The sequence below is a fragment of the Chelonia mydas genome, chromosome 5 (assembly GCF_015237465.2).
Source record: "Chelonia mydas isolate rCheMyd1 chromosome 5, rCheMyd1.pri.v2, whole genome shotgun sequence".
In the NCBI taxonomy this organism is placed as follows: Eukaryota; Metazoa; Chordata; order Testudines; family Cheloniidae; genus Chelonia; species Chelonia mydas.
Window position 1 is genome coordinate 26757117 of NC_051245.2, and position 16990 is coordinate 26774106.

At 41.6% G+C, this 16990-nt stretch overlaps 1 protein-coding gene across 3 annotated transcripts in view; it reads right to left on the reverse strand.

Annotated features, from left to right (window-relative positions):
• The window catches only part of LIFR (LIF receptor subunit alpha), an 88393-nt gene extending 82323 nt beyond the window's left edge, over window positions 1-6070 (reverse strand). The window contains exon 1 of one of the 3 annotated variants that reach the window (XM_037902698.2): window positions 5303-6070. The gene's annotated coding sequence lies outside the window, so the exon portion shown is untranslated. Of the gene's footprint in view, window positions 1-4925; window positions 5132-5302 lie in introns of those variants that run through there. The other 2 variants (XM_037902699.2, XM_043547425.1) reach the window with 2 other exon arrangements.
• Between the last annotated feature and the right edge of the window lie 10920 nt (window positions 6071-16990).

Below are 16990 nucleotides of genomic sequence, written 5' to 3' on the forward strand. Positions count from 1 at the left end.
CTGAAATGAAGCAACCATGGAATCACTCCCAAAAACGTGAATTCTTGCATTTCCCCTGAAATCCAGGCTGAATTCCAGTGATCTGTAAGTTCAGGGGTCCGAATCTTCCATGTGCTCATAGGGAGGGAGGACAATGATAAAAAAGAAGAAACTCCACAAACAGAAACTTACAGGGTTCCTAGTCTTTATGGGGCCTAATCGGAGATCCCTCTGGTCACAACCTTGGATCATGGCAGCGAAAGCCTGAAATTTGGCTGTTGTCGTACAAACAGGAAAGTACAAGAGTAATTTCAACATTAAATAGACTGTAAAGTCTTTGTGTTTGCAAAGCGCCTAACAGAAGAGGTCCCTGAGCCAACTGGGTCCTTTAGTCACTACTGCAATACAAGCAGTAATAAAAACAACAAGAGCAACAACATTCCAAATGCAGCTCCATCATTTGGACTGGAATTTTTTCACATGCTTCTCTCAGTCCAGCAGTGACAAAGGCAACTAAAACCTTTTGGGCCACAAGTCAGACACTTTTTTATTCATTTTTGTTGTCTCGTTGCACCACTACCCCCAGTTCAGAGGCATTCTACATAGTGCACAGCAAAAATCAATGACCAAACAGGTAGCACATACAAAAAGAAAGAAATCAATGCTCCCATATCATTATTTAATGTATCAAATCAGAAGGCCTAGTTCTACCCAGGTACTACTTATTATTTAATATTTGTATTGCAGTAGTACTTAGAAGCCCTAGTTATCGACCAGGACTGCAGTAGGCACTGTACAAATACAGAACATGGAGATAGGTAGAACTAGGTGAGGAGTGGACCACCTAGGTAAGTTATATCACTGTAGTTCTGAGCAAGGCGTTTTCAACCACATTTGCATAATTATATTCCTCTGTAGTTCACTGTACTTAAATACACCTTCCTCATACTTCAAAACACATTCGAAGTCCAAGACTCCAATGTGAGATTTTAGTATAAAACAGTTTGCCTAATTTATGTAATTTAAATGCTTTAGCATTGTTTTAAGAAGCTTCCTGTTTCCTCCATTTCTTCCTTCCACTATACGATAGTAATGATTAACACACACAAGAAAGGATCATAGCTTATTTCAAGGTAGCTTCCTTTTATTAATAAGAATGTATATAACAAGATTATTTGAGGAAAACAAAGACAAATATGCCCCAACAAGCTTTAGAACTACACAGAAAGGAGTGGCTACATTTGCCATACAAATCAGCATTCCTATTCCAAACTAATACAAAAATAAAAATAAAATCCAACTCTTGAGGGGATGTAATAAAAATATAAATGGAAGGGGAAAAAAACCCCATGGACCTAAACACATCAGCTACTGAATCATCTGTATGAAAACCTAATCCAGTTGCATCAACCTTGCAATATATTAATTCTACACCACAGAGTCAGTATAAAATGTGTGTTTAAAAAAATAAGACTAACATTTTATAAACTTGACCCACTACCAAAAAAAGCGTATCTATTGAGTCTCTGGTCTATTTTTAACTGAATGTTTCTCATAGAAAGTTTACTATATTGTTTTTATACAAATCCTATTAAATGGGCATGAAACAACATTACATTAGTCATTTCTGCATATAATGTTCTAAAAGTGTCTATGGAGATTTACATATTCAGATAGCTTTGCTGAGGCACAAAAATGTCTTATATGTGTAAACCATGCACTGTCTGAAAACAGATCTGACTTTATTGCAGCAGTTCCCATTCTACAACAAACCCTTACAAAAATATTCAGAACTCTTAATTTCTGGGTTAAAGTCACTGTAGCAGTGGCTTTATGACCATAAATATGCAAGCTTATCCATAAGTATCTACATATCTCTTGCAAAGAGAATCCCCACTCCAGGCCACAGCTGGCTGGTCCATGGTTCCACACCATCTAGAGAGGCTAGAAGCATGGCTTCCTTGTGCTCTGTCCCTGCCTGGAGGACCAAAGGATGAGTGGGGAAGTCTCTCCTTTTCCTTGTGCATCTGCAAAGGGATTGGGTACAATATTTTCAAAGAGCCAGACTGTCCAGTTCAGGTCGCTATATCTGATTAAAGATATTGTTAAAAACTGGAGATAATACAGTGGAGATTTATCAAAGGTGATCTATCAAAGACGATGAAAAGATTAAATGGTGATAAAGGAGGGATTTACAAGAGACCTATGTAAACAACAAAAAACAAGCACAGCAACTAACTCAAATGATCTGACCTCTGTACAAAAACTATACTCCCCCAACAGCAGTATTTCTATCTAAATAATCAGTTAGCTTAATGCAGTTTGTCATGGTCTTCACCAACCATGACTGTTGACAACAGTATTCAGACACAGTAAAATTTCATAGACCCACCCCTTACCTTTATGCTTTTTCCCCAGCCTCCACCATCTCTCTTGTTCTTGGTCTACACTAGGCCCTGATCCTGCAAACCCTTATACACATACTTAACTTTCCTACTGAGAGAAGTCCCACTGAAATCCATGGTAGTAAAGATAAGCACAAGCGTATCCTGTTTGCAGAATAATGGCTTACACGGTAAGATCCTTGGGGCAGGAATTTTCTTTATCTTCTAGTAAAAAAAAAATACCTATGGTCCTACATGAATTATTAACAACACGGGAAACTGGTTCAATTACAATTGTTAAATCTTGATAGAAAATGGCTGAGAGATGACAAGACTTAACATTTAAGTTACCTCTGAGGTACTAAACCGGTTAAGTCTGATGATCTGTCCAAGGTCATTCAATAGGCCAGAACTAACGGTTGTAAGGTTTGAGAGAACTATAACAAGAATTCAAATGAGGTATTATTTTGCCAAAAAGTGAAGAGGAAGAATAGACTTCCAACTGGGATGACAGACAATCAAGATTACTTTACTTAAACTTGGTAACTGTATGGACTTTAACATGAGACATTAAGGTGTTTTGTGTTTGAAGTAGCCAGCCTACCTTCAGGGGGCAATGGGGACCTGTCCAATTTGGTTATAGTCTATGAGACTGGTTTTACAATACTCTGGTACAAAAAGTTTAAGTGTTTTTAAATGTCAAAATCTCTGTAAAAAAGTGGGAATGATAATTCTTGGCATGAAGGCTGACAGCTGCTTCTGGCACTTGCTCTAAAATAATTTCTAGTACTTACCCATGGGTCCAATCCTACTTACAATGAAATTAGCCGGCAGTTGATCATTGATTTCAGTAGGAGGATCAAGCCCTTTTTATCACTATAACTTGTAAATCCTTTCAGGCAGAGGAGAGAGGGAGCAAATATAATACAATATTGTTGGTTCTGAGTCAAATTTACTTACACTTGAAGAATTTTAAGTCACGATACTATAAAGTTCTCTCTTCTAAGCCACTTTTTATAAAATATTATCAAATAGATCATTTTTGTGTTGCATTTTAAAAAAGAAATATGTAAGACAAACTGGAAAAATGGGCTGAAATAAATACAATGAAATTCAATGAGGACAAATGGAAAGTATTACAGTTAGGAAGGAATCAATTGCATAAATACAAAACAAGAGATGATTGCCTAGGAAGGAGTACTGTAGAAAAGGATCTGGGGGTTTTAGTGAATCACAAACTAAATGAGTCAACAATGTAATGCTGTTGCAAAAAGCAAAGATAATTCTGGATGTATCAGCAGGAGTGTTGTAAACAGGACGTGAGAAGTAATTGTTAAACTCTATTCAACACTGAGAAGGCCTCAACAGGAGTATTTTGGCCAGTTCTGGGTACCACATTTCAGGAAAGATGTGGACAAACAGAAGAAAGTCCAAAGGAGAACAACAAAAATGATCAAAAGTCTAGAAAACATGACCTACAAGGAAAGATTGAAAAAAATGTGTTTGTTTAGTCTGGAGAAGAGAAGACTGAGAGGGACATAACAGTCTTCAAGTACATACAAAAGATGTTACAAAGAGGAAGGTGATAAATTGTTCTCCTTAACTACAGATGCCAGGACAAGAAGCAATGGGCTTAAATTGTAGCAAAGGAGATTTAGCTTAGACATTAGGAAAAACTTCTTAACTGTAAGGGTAGTTAAGCACTGGAACAAATTACCTAGGGTGGTTGTGGGATCTCTGTCATTGGAGGTTTTTAAGAACAGGTTAAATAAACATCTGTCAGGGATGATCTAGATAATACTTAGTCCTGCCTTAGTCCATGCAGGGGACCAGACTAGATGACCTATCAAGGTCCCTTCCAGTCCTATACTCCCATGATTCCACAAACACTGAGCACTTAAAATTAAAACAGGCACAAAGTCCCTGCACAGATCTAGGACAGTATATAGTCCTGTACTGATAAAAGCCAACAACACAGAATAAATAACCCAACCTTTTAGAACGAGAGTCATATTGCATCAACATGTCTAAGAATTTCCCATATAATGACTACTAATTGAACTAAATTATTCATACGTATTCCAAATTTCCCTCAAAAACCCCATCTAACAAATAAAATTTTGTTTACATTTTGCTTTAAAGAATTTAATAAGTACACAATCTATCAACTGCAGTCTTGAATAAGTAATAACTGTTTACAAAGCAAAACTCAATGTAACTCCTGCTCAGGATGGGAGCAGAGGTATAAATAGATCCTAAGACACCATTAGGCGTTCCTAACAAGTCATTCCTTTACCATGTACAGCGGACATTTATTTACCCTCCAATACCAACTGAGACGGGGGTTCAACGATTTTTTTTTTTTTGAAAAATGATTTGATAACTATTTTTCATTCTGAAACAAAAAGCCGCTTAAACGACAGAATTCCTCTAGCAGAATCATCCCCCACCGAGGGAGCCGACCCCCGGTTGGGGACTGAACAGCAACACACAAAAGCCAGAAACGCCTTTCCACCCACGCAGAACCGCATCAGCGAGCGCCAGCGCCGAGTGCCCCCTTACCCGCGTGTAAACACAGCCACCTCCTAAAACGGGAGATCCAGCGCCGGCTCCAGACCTGCGGGCTTCCGATCCCTGAGCCAAATAACAACGGCAGTGACCTAGCCGGGCTGCGTGGGACGGCGTGTGGCAGGGGGCACTGAGCCCGCTCCCCGGGGCACCTCCCTGTCCCTGTGTCCCACCCCCACCACCTAGGGAGTAATGGGACATTTCTCTGACCTGGTGGGCTCGGCGCTGCGTGTTGAGGGAGGCGACCGGGGGGGAGGGGGCCCCGCTAGGGTCAGCCTGGGGAGAGCTCCACCGCCCCCGACCGGCTGAGAAGCCCTCGCAATGCCCGATCGCCCTCCCCAGCCCTGCAGGGCCCCTCCGCCGACACTCACCCTCCAGCGCCTCTCCTGCAGCCTGGTCCCGCGGGCGGCGAGCCCTGAGCAGCAGCTACGCGGGGCGCTCCATAGCGCACGGGGCCCAGCTCCGGCTGCCGCCGCCGCCGCCGGCTCTGCGCTGCACAGCGGGGGCAGGAAGGCGGGGAGGGGAGTGCGAGGGCCGGCCTCTCCACAGGGATGGAGGCGAGCGGAGCCTGCGCGCTGGAGCGGCCGGCCGGCGGGCTGCAGGCGTTGACACTGCAGGATCGGGGTCGGGCCCCGAGGCGGCGGCGGCGGCGGCTGCCCGGGCTCTGCCCAGCCGGCAGGGGAAGGGGAGGAGGCGGCCTCGCCGCCGGAGCGCACTGCAGCCCGGCGTGGGGGGAGGCGCTGTCGGGCTGGCCGGGGTTTGAATCTCAGCTGGCCCCTGACACTCAGTCACTTCTACTGCCCGGGGCTGGATTGTGCCGCAGAGCAGCAGTGATACGGCAGGGGCAGAGGAGGGTGCGGGGACTTGGAGCTAGTGTCACAAAAAAACAAAGGGGGGCGGAATCATTGGGCTGTTCTAAAGTCTGTGATCACCACTTTCCCCTTCCTCCCTCTGTCTCGGAGGCCCTGATCCTGCCAGCAGAGAGAGACATGACTCAGTTTCCAGTGAGCTGAGTGAAGAGCAAAAAGTAACGAACCAACTAACCACAAAGATTTATAAAAAAAACCCTTCACAGAGTCAGTTTCAGAGTTTTCCCTCTCAACGATCGTGGATTGCTGAACCCAGGCAGATCTGATTGCAGGATTAGGTCCCTGCCCAGTAAGCCTTTATAACAGGAAGGTGCATTCCCTTAAGTTCCTTTAATACATCATCTCCGGGTCCAAGTTTACAGTGATTATGGTATAAACCACATTCCCATTTTAGAGTACTGTGTATTTTGTATGAAAGATGACAATTTTAATACAAGTATTCTGCAGATGAAAGGCTTGGTTTATCTTCCACATGCTGGTGCTCCTGATCTGTAATAAACAACACACACACTTTTTTTTCATCTGGTCTTATCTTGCTGCCTCTCCCATCACAATATAGCACGGCTGCCACAGTTAAAGCAAAATTCATTTGCAGATATTGCATTTTACCTTTAGGACATTTATTTTCCTTGTTGCATTATCTCTAGTTTCCCAATAAAGGATTTTCTGTCTTGTAGGGCTGAGTTTTGGAAAACATACTGAACCTTCAAAATCAAAGTGCAGAAGCATGGGTCCAGATCTAAATTCTGTTACTGACTTTTATAGAAGCAGGGTCAAACCCTTGGGTGTTAGCATTCTGGACAGCCAGTGAAGAGGATTAAAATCCCACTGGTAATAGGCTAGCTAACTTATTTTATTGGTTATTACTTATAAAATAACTTCTCTGTTGTCAGAGAAAACTTGTCAGTGGGTTGTAAATGTCAAATGAAAGTAAGTAGCACAGGCAGGGGCTATTTCCTTAATGAGAATTTCCTGGAGCCATTTAGTCTTGCCTTTAAAGACATGTTGAATTTATTTATGGCAGGGGAAAGAAACGGATGCCTTAATGGTGTGGGACTTTTCCTCTACGCATTGTTTCCCATTTCCGCAGTTGTATTTGGCAATCACTTTCCTTCAGCTAATGAAGAATAGGAGAGAAATGATGTGCTGAAAAGTAATATTTTGCATACTCTGTGCTATGCACATTTGATAGTGTGTGGACTTTTGCCAAATAGATTATATGAACATTTTAAAAAATTGCCTGGCCTATTAGTTGATACCAGGACACATGACACTGTGCAATGTAAGTCAATGTTGTCTTGGAGGCCCTGTTAGATGTGACAGGGAAGTCTTTTTTATTAACTTTATAATCCCTTTTAAAAGTTATGTTTATAATGCAGTTAACAACAAGGCAGCTTTGGGGCCTGCTCTCACTGAAGTCAATTGCAAAACTCACATTGACTGCAATGGGAGCAGGAGCAGGCCCTTTTATAGAAGGCATCATTCTTGCAAGAATAGGTTTTTAGGAACATTGGATTGTGGATATATTTTTGGTACATCACAAGGCAACAGCTTTTGCCTAAGAAATCTCAGTGGAAGCATCAGTGTGTTGCCAAGCTGCTTCCTGAGCTATTCTTGGACCAGAGTACCTTCTAAGGAATTCCATAATTAAGACTTTTAAGAGATAAAGATATCTCTCCATCATTAGGGACCCAATCCTGCAAATCCCAGGGATGAGTTGGCAATATGTTACCAGGGAGTCTCCACAAAATTTCCTGTTCTCCTTTGCCTATGATAAATTGTGTCCAATTTAAGAGGTGCAAAGTTTACAGAGAAGAGCAATGAAGGACTAAACATCTGTATCCTCATTTAATTTAAATAAATTACATTAACGAATTGTACATGCTCATGAATGTAAAAAAAGAGAAAGGTAAATCACCTGGCCAAAAAAAAAAATTAAATCTAATGCACGTGCTGGAAATGTTTATACTTTGCTTATGTTCCGTTCCTGAAAAACATACTAGGTGAAATTAAAGTTAATAGCAAAAGTCTCATTGGCTTACATGGAGCCAGGATTTCACCCACTGAGAATACCCAGGATTCTGAGAATTCAGCAGATGGATTGTGCTCCCTGTGCTGCAGGAAACACTACATCTATCTTTAACACCCATGCTGCAAACTTTATTCAATTAATACTTATTGCAACGTTAATCAGCTATTTGCATGATTAAATGCTCTAGGAGGGAGCCTTTGTCTATAAAAATATTCTGCATGATGTACGCTAACTCAGTATATTGCAGGATTGATCCCTGATATTACACTGCTAGTGCAGTATCCAATAGGATTACTCACATGATTAAAGTTAAGCACGTGCTTAAATGCCATACTGGATCAGATAGCGACATACCTATATGAAACCAATCCTGCAAATCAGTGGAACAAGGTACAGAAGAGGTCTTGAAAGAAACCAGTGCAACTAAATACAAATTTCTAGATAAAGGATAAAAAACAAAAAAATGGTAACAGTCTTACTAACTGTGTAGTGGTGAGTGGAATTTAAACCTGATTTATGGATGTGAAATTAAACTGATTTACTTTAGTGTGCACAGTAGTAGAAAGAATTTGGGAATTTTAATTAGAACATATACAACAAGAAGATTTGTTAGTGTAACTATTTTGAATCCTTCCATTGGCTTCCTTATTTCACCACATCCAGTTCAAGGGTCTTGCCTTGTGGAATAAGACTCTTCACAACTCTGCCCTTCTTTACTTATCAGTTCTTGTCTTCTATTGTGTTACCTCCACCTCCTTCATCCGGTCAGTGATACCAGCCTTGTCTGTCCAGCTTCTCACACAAATATTTCCATGCCCTCATCAGTCCTTGTCTTTCCCTCTTCCTTGTACCCTTGAACCACTCTGTAAGGCTACTGCCCCCTTCCTCAAATCTCTGCTCAAGACCAACCTCTGCTGCCATGCATATAAGAACTCAGACAATCAGGAGTAGCGGGGGGGGGGAGGGGGAAGGGGGGAAGTAATGCTTACTTTATGATTTTTTAAAAGCTTGATTGGTTCCCTCTCACACCCTTTATATGTTACTGCTTAGGCCTCAATCCTGCACTGTGTTGTGCTGGAATGGACTGCTGTACCCACCTAGAGCTTCAATAACTTCAAGGCGACTCCATGCAGACACCGCAATCCACCTGCACACCACTGATCAGAGGGGAGGAGCTGATCGGCGGGGATTCTGGTGGGTGCTGAGCATCCACTTTTTTTTTCGTGGGTGCTCAAGCCCCAGAGCACTCATGAAGTCGGTTCCTATGAAGGGCGTAGCCACAGGGGGAAAGGGATAATTGTAGGATCAGGGCCTTCGGGCAGAGACCTGTATTCTGTGTGTTTCTGTGAAACACCTAGCACACTTGCAGGCACTATTAAATAAAGATTTTTACCCCTGTACTCCTAACATTTAGAATGGGGACAGTGGTGGATAGTCTGTTCTTATTTAAGGCCTGGATATCTCCATTTTCCACAACATTTCCCAGTGTTTAAATTACTCAGGTACTTATATGACCCAAATAATCATAGTGTCTGAGCACCTCACAATCTTCCATGTATTTATCCTCACAACACGCTGGGCAGGTAGTGCACTGCTATTATCCACATTGTACAGATGGGGAACTGAGGTGCAGAGAGGCTAAGGGCCAGATTTTTAAATGGATGTAGGCACCTAAATCCCAAATCAATGGGAGTTAGGTGCCTAAATACTTTTTATCCCTTAGTGATTTGCCCAAGATCCCACTCCTTCCTATTGCTCTTGCAGGACCTGTGCAACTATTAGGTGGGTCCCCTTGCAGCTCAGTCGCATCCAAAAAAGGTGCCCTAGGGAAAGTGAAAGCTGGTGACACAGCTCAGAGATGGGAAATCTAGAGGGGCAGTGCTATGGAGCATGGCTGGTCCTGTCCCCACTATCTGTGGACCTAAAATTCTATGTTTTGCTATTATCCCCCCACGTCATACACACTTCCTTTGTCTGCTACCTGGTTTTCCTTTCCCCCTTTGTTATTGCCCACTTCCCTATCCCTCCACCTTTGTCTCTTTCTCTCATATCAGGCTCAGGATGACTAAGAGGCTGCTCAGGGCTACTCTCATGCTGCCCTAAGTACTACTAAAGCTTCCCCAGAACCTCTTCCCAATAAGCTCACTTCATGGCCGCAACAGCAGCAACCACTGACCAGACACACTACCGCATCCTTAATGGAATACTGCACCCACCAGCAAGGACCCACTGAGCACCCACGTGGAAGTCCAGGCCTTTGACAACTGCCCCAGATTTCCTCCTCTGGTGGCAGTCCTGCAAAGAGGAGTACCTGCTATGGACACTCTCCTCTTCGTCAATTAATGGGAAATATTGGACTGTATAAGAGTTAAAAAAGCCTTTGTGAATTTATATTTCAAGGGTCATTAATTGGTTAATATTTGTGCAGTGATTTGAAAATATAAAACATTATAAGTGTTAAATATTATTAAGTGGCATATATCAGCTTGGTACAATGGACTCCAACAGCACTACTCCTGTTAGCATACAAATTCTGCTGCAGATGTTAAACCCAGCTCTCAAGCAAATTAAACATGAGCCCCTAGCCCTGATGCTTCTGCAACTGAAGTCAATGTGAACTTTACTATTGACTTCAATGAGAGCAGCACTGAGCCCTTCTGTTTATAACCTATGTTCTCACGAAATCTTTCCCATAAGATGAATTCAACGGAGATGACTATTTTAAGAGAAATTTTATTAGAAAAATGGACAGTTTATCTCTTTACCATGATGCCTCACTGCTCATTTTTTATTCATTTTTTATCCTAAGTGGAAAAATTTTAAAAGCCAATTAAGTTTAAAGAAATGCTTTAATGTCTTATCACAAACATAGTTAATTCACAGATACAGCATTACCAATTAATACTCAATTTTGGCCATTGATAGTTCTGAAATTAACTGAACACTTCGCATTCACTATAATTTTAAATATCAGCATTATTTTACCTTATCTTGAGGAAATATGAAATCATTTATGTAAGCAGAATTTCAACAGCCGATAGAAAACTGCAAGGGTGAAGATTAGTATTAAGTAAGATAAATTGCATTGGGGAGGGAAAGCAAGTTCTCTGTAGATGCTAATGGAATAATATTATATCATATCATACAGTCATGACTATTTTAGGTCCTGATCTTGCACTCTGTATTCAGAAAAACTTCGGTGAAAATGTTGCCTGAGAGCAGGATCAGATTCTTATGCAGCCTGGCAGTTATACTCACATGGATGAATACACCAGTAGATACATATTAGTACAAATCATTAGATTTTTACTTTGGTTGGGATCACAGAAACATTGAAAGAGACACAGAGATATCTGCCTAAACTACAGGAAAAGAGAGAGGGTTACCATGTCTGAGTCATTTTGCTCCTAAAGACGAAGGCTATAAACAACTTCCAGTGAACACATCTGCTCACAATTTTAAATGAATTTACTTTACACACACTCCCAGATCTTTTCTCTGTTTGTTTTTTTCTGATTATTTGTTTAACAGGCACAAGTATTCACAGGTACTGAATTTTAAATTGATAATCACAACTATTTGGAAGTGGTTTCCACATTGATCCAATCAGGAAATAGAAGTGATATCCTGTGACTTCTGTCCATTCACAACTAATTAACAACTCAAGTCATAATTATTGAGAGAGAAATTTGTGATAGATCTCAAATATCCCTTTATTCCAAGGGATATTACTCCTTTTACTCCCAAAATTACCACAAATTTGACAAATTTTATTGTTGAAAATTATTTATATTGAAAATAAAAAAATCATGAAACAGATTATAGAAAGAGTTATTGATGCTAAAGGAATGAATCCCAGTGTTTTAACTTTCCTGGATGAATGTTTTGTGCCCTCCATTTTGGGTCTTTGTCACAAATAGCATCACATTTGGGCCTTGGGAGGTTGAGAGATATGAATCCATACAGTTAAGAGACATAAAAAGAGCCAGACAATGAGGAAATTGTGATATTCCATGAGCAGAAAGGCTACATTTCTGTAGTATGTTTTTATTTGTCGAAGCATTTTTTTCAGCTCTATTCTTCAGAAAGCCTGAGGAGCATACAGAGTAAAAAGCACAACAAGATATGCAGATTCTAAACTAGTAAGGAGCAATAAAGAGATAGCCAGATAGCAGAGCTACCATAGACTACTGAGATTTGCTGTCCAGGCATTTGAAAGAGAGAAAATGGTACCACTGATTCCTTCCTCCCCAAGGCTCTTTTGGTACTAGCTGCATAGTCCTTCCATGGATTACTAAAGGAAGTCACAGAAATGAGTCAGTTCACTGTACCCAGGAGTACAACTCTATTTTAGGATGTTATGTTCCAACTTCACAACAACTAAAAACAAACAAAAAACTCCAAGGGAAGTTATGTTTTTGCTGCTTTGTAAAAGGTTCTGGGGTAATTAACTGCATTCATGTTACTGTTATCACTCTACAGATAGGGAGCAAGTCCCCTCCCATTTAAGTCAATGGCAAAATGTCAATTGACTTCAATGGGAGCAGAATCAGGCTCTTGGTGATAGATATCTAAGGCCAACTTTACCCTAATATAAGCACATACAGTTTCCACTAAAGACAATAGTACTTGTATATGTGTATCTTAGAAATAGCCTTGATCCCAAAAATATCTGAGGTGAGAATATTAATTTGCATGTGGAAATCACAGCTACACAACTCTAGAGGACTGCTTGATAGAGTAATTCAGCTGTAGACCTGAATCAAATGTTACTATTTATGGTTTATTACTAAAGGTGAATAAAGCATCATGAGAAACATGCTTAACTCTAAGCTCATAACCAGGGTCCCAACAGATCATCTGAAAACAAAAGCCTTGAATTAACATACATGTTTAAAATGTTTGTGACCTTTGATCAAACAACACAAAATTGCCCGTGTCTGTGATTTATTTCTCAGGGCTTGTCCACATTTGAAATGTCACAGCTTCACCACTGCTAGCATTGCCAACTCTGACTGAAACTATTCCAGGAGATTTTTTTCCCCAAGGTGATGTAATGCCATTTTCTTAAAATATCCTACTCAGAAATCTCCCAGATTGCTTACAATAGTCACTGGGGGATCAATGCCAATTCCAGGGGACTCCTGGCCAATCCTGGAGGCTTGGCAACACAAAAACTGCAGCTGCACCGCTGAATTACCTCAGTGTAGACACTATCTACACTGATGAGAGGGGTTCTCTTGTCAACATAGGTAATCCACCTCCTCCAGGGGTAGGTAGTTAAATAGAAGAATTATTCTATTGAGTTAGCTCTGTCTACACTGGGGATTCACTCAGCTTAACTACATCGCTCGGGGTATGGATTTTTCACACCCTTGAGTGACATTGCTGGGTCGACCTAACTTTTTAATTTAGGCCAGGTCTCAGTGTGGTCAGAAGCCAAGGAGCAGAGTTTCCCTGATCCAGGGATTCCTGAATTTTTTTTTTAGCATACAGGCATCCTTTCCTCCAACTTTCTAATTTGAGATCTTAAGTGGAATGTAAGTGTTTCACAGGCCTTGTCCTGGCCCTCTGTATAGCAATGAATTTCACCTTAGACAGCTGTATTTAACAATTGTCTCCATTCCCAGATCTTTTGAAGCTGCCTTGAAAGGCCTCAGGCTTGCCAGTGTATTGCTCAGTAAATGTAACTAATTTACAGAACATGTAGGGTAAAATCCTGCCCCCTGCTGAAATAAATTGGAGTCTCTACAGACAAGATAATTATAAATTTAAAGCTGTGTTAAAAATTAGGGCAGTTAAAGCTGCTCCTGAGTTAGTTTAACTTGCATCAGATAACCCAGGCCTCCAGGAGCTTAATCATTTTACAGGAGAGTCTGTAGGCTGAGAAACTATTTATTCACTGTAACAAGTACAAGTAGGTTTCTTCTTGTTTTTAGTTCATGTTTTTCTTTCCCTCTCCACTTCCATTTTAATGGACTGTTAAGATTAAACTGTAGAAGCAGTTTTTCCTGTCTATGAAACTAAACCAAACAGTTCATGTGAAAGCAATTCATGTACATCACCAGTGGAATGATGAGAACTATTTTCTTATTGTGTCCTGTATAAAGTGCACAGTCAAGTGTAAAGACAGCTGACTTTCAAAAGTGCTGAGCACCCACCATTCCCATTTGCTTCAATGGGAGCTGCTGGCACTCAGCACCTGGAAAATTCAGGCCCCCTTCTCCCAAATGGTCCAGAATTAGGAAATGTGCATACGTATGCTTGCAGTAAGATTGTGTTTGACCAAATTCCACCCAAACACCACTTCCTTTGAATGTTTAATTACTTTATATACAGTATATCCTTCCTGTATATAACCATATCCTTATGGGTTTGCTTATTTGTTTTATTATAATAGGTTTATACTTTGGCTGTAACACAAGGGACCTGCAGGCTACAGCCTGTATTTTGAGCTAAGGCAAAGTTAACAGACATATATTTGGGACCTTTCACCTAGATAGATGGCGATCAGCTAAAGCATAGGATCCACTTATGGCTGCGACCTTTAACATAGAGGATGCGTTAAAGCAGGTTGGCATAGGAATTTTCCTAAGTTCATACCCTTTTAAACTGAACAGGTACACCACAACTTGGAACTTGGAAAGAAGCAAAATAACCAGTTAGGACAGAAATAACAAATGTGATACTTAATCACAAAAGGGCCATGGTAACGAATTGAGGTATATGATAATAAGTTGAGATCACTGATATACTAATCTATAGGAAAAAGACACTCCAACATTAGTAAGGTGAGGAAATACAAATGAGGAAAAGGGGGAAAAATCCCCTACTGAATATGCATCAAACATAGCGGCGTCAGCATAACATATTATAAAAGTGGCATCCCAGCAGTAGGAGAGAGATATGTAGTCCTCAGGAGGTGCCAGAATGATGGTCACTGGTGATGAGGGGGAAGGTGATGATGATGAGGAAGACAATGGCTAACATTTCAGATTGTCCTGCTAGGGTTGGTGTGAGTATGTGGATGTGCAGATGTACGTTCTGTAGTATCTCTATATATCTTACTAAGCTGGGGTGTTTGTGACTGTGCTAAATGTATTAATAAACTATCTTTGTCAATATAAAAGAGTTTCTATAGTATCAGTGTTGCACATCGGAGTTCCCAGCTATGTAATAATTTGAATAATACTGGACCTGATCTTGGGGCAAGAACCTGGCGACTCTCAAAGTGATAACTGGGGATTCTTAAGTAATCAATATAATTAATACATAATCTAAAGGATTGGGCAACAGGAACCCAGGAAGTAGAAGAAACGCTTCAAAATAAAATTAGATATGTTTAATTAATTCATGAGTGAGCTATACCATGTTAAATAAATGATGCACATTATTTAATAATTTAAGGCCCTGATCCTACCTTGAGAACTGTGCATGCACAGACAGTGACCATGCAATTCCAGTGTAGGATCAGAGCGAAAGCCATATAAAAAATAACCAGCTTCTTGTCAGAGATATCAGGTTATTCTTAATCAGGTTATTCACTTCTTCTGTCTAAGGTCCTATATTTCTAAGGATGCTTTACTATCTACCTCTGCTGAGAGGTATAATTTGATCACTATAGAGCTCCCAGCATTCTGTGATTCCCAAAATTTTTAAAGAGGTGAAAGAGCATCTCTTAAAAACCCAAAACTTAAGTTGGCAAAAGTCAGGGTTTTGGAGATGTGACATTTGGAGAGACAGATCTGAGTAGCACATGAGTAGATATGGAATCTTCAAACAAAGCCAGAGGGTTTTCTGATTAAATATTACATTGAAAACAGAGTCCCAGGTTTCTGATTTATTCCACAAAAAAGTCCTTGCACAAAAGTTCCAGCTCACTTCTTGTTTACTTGATGTTGCAGAAAAATTACTTAGGCTTTCCCGAAGGAATCATGTACTCCAGTGATACAGCTTCCTTCAGTCAAATGCACAGAAACACGCAGATAATCCCATTCTTTCAGTATAGTCAGGAAGAAATCATCTATCCTCAACATTTTTGGTTCTTGTACTACACCAAGAGCCAAATAATCAACTTTTTCAAATGGCTTTGTGTTCTAAAAAGCATCTATATCCTTAGCTGTCAGGTTTATTCATGACATCGTCTACTTTTCATTTTATGAACAAGTGAGATGTAAAGTAACCCTGATTAGGTGAACACAGTAGGTCTGCAATTTTGCATTTTTACTGATGGGAAATACTCTCTGAAGACTGAGGTTCAGATCTGCAAGCTCTACTCACATGAGTAATATCACTGAGATGAAACAAACCTCATCCTGCAGGCCAAGGTAGCTTTTTAGCCTTAATGGGAGTAGGACAGGGCCCAAGGCAGGCTACAGTACGGTTGTTCATAAAGAAGGATTTATGCACGGTGCACAAAGCTTCATGTGCTCCCTAGTTTGGTATTGATAGAAGCACTGTTTTATATTAGTCATTCACTGGGCTACTGTTATAGTACTAAGGGCCTAATACAGGGGCGGGCAAACTTTTTGGCCTGAGGGCCGCATCGAGTTTCTGAAATTGTATGGAGGGCCGGTTAGGGGAGGCTGTGCCTCCCCAAACAGTCAGGCGTGGCCCGGCCCCCGCTCCTATCTGACCCCCCTGCTTCTCGCCCTCTGACTGCCCCCTCAGGACTCCTGCCCCATCCAACCCTCCCTGTTCCCTGACGGACCCGCCCAGGACTCCTGCCCCATCCACCACCCCCAGTTCCCCGACGACCCCCCGGGGACCTCTGCCCCATTCCTCCCCCCCCCGCTCTTGGTCCCCTGACTGCCCCCAGACCTCCTGCCCCTAACTGCCCACCACCACCCCATGCAACCCCCCAGCTCCTTCCTGATGCCCCACCCGGGTTCCCCACCCCATCCAACCCCCCCTTCTCCCTGACCGCCCCGGACCCCTCACCCCTAACTGCCCTCCACCACCCCATTCAACCCCACCCCTTCTTCCTGACTTTCCCCCCTGGGACCCCTGCCCCATCCACCCCCCCTGCTCCCTGTCCCCTGACTTTCCCCCGCTGCCCCATCCAACCCCTCCTCTCCTTCCTGACTGCCTCTCTGGGACCACTGTCCCCATTCAACCCCCGTTCCCCACCCTTTGACTGCCCCGACCCCTATCCACAC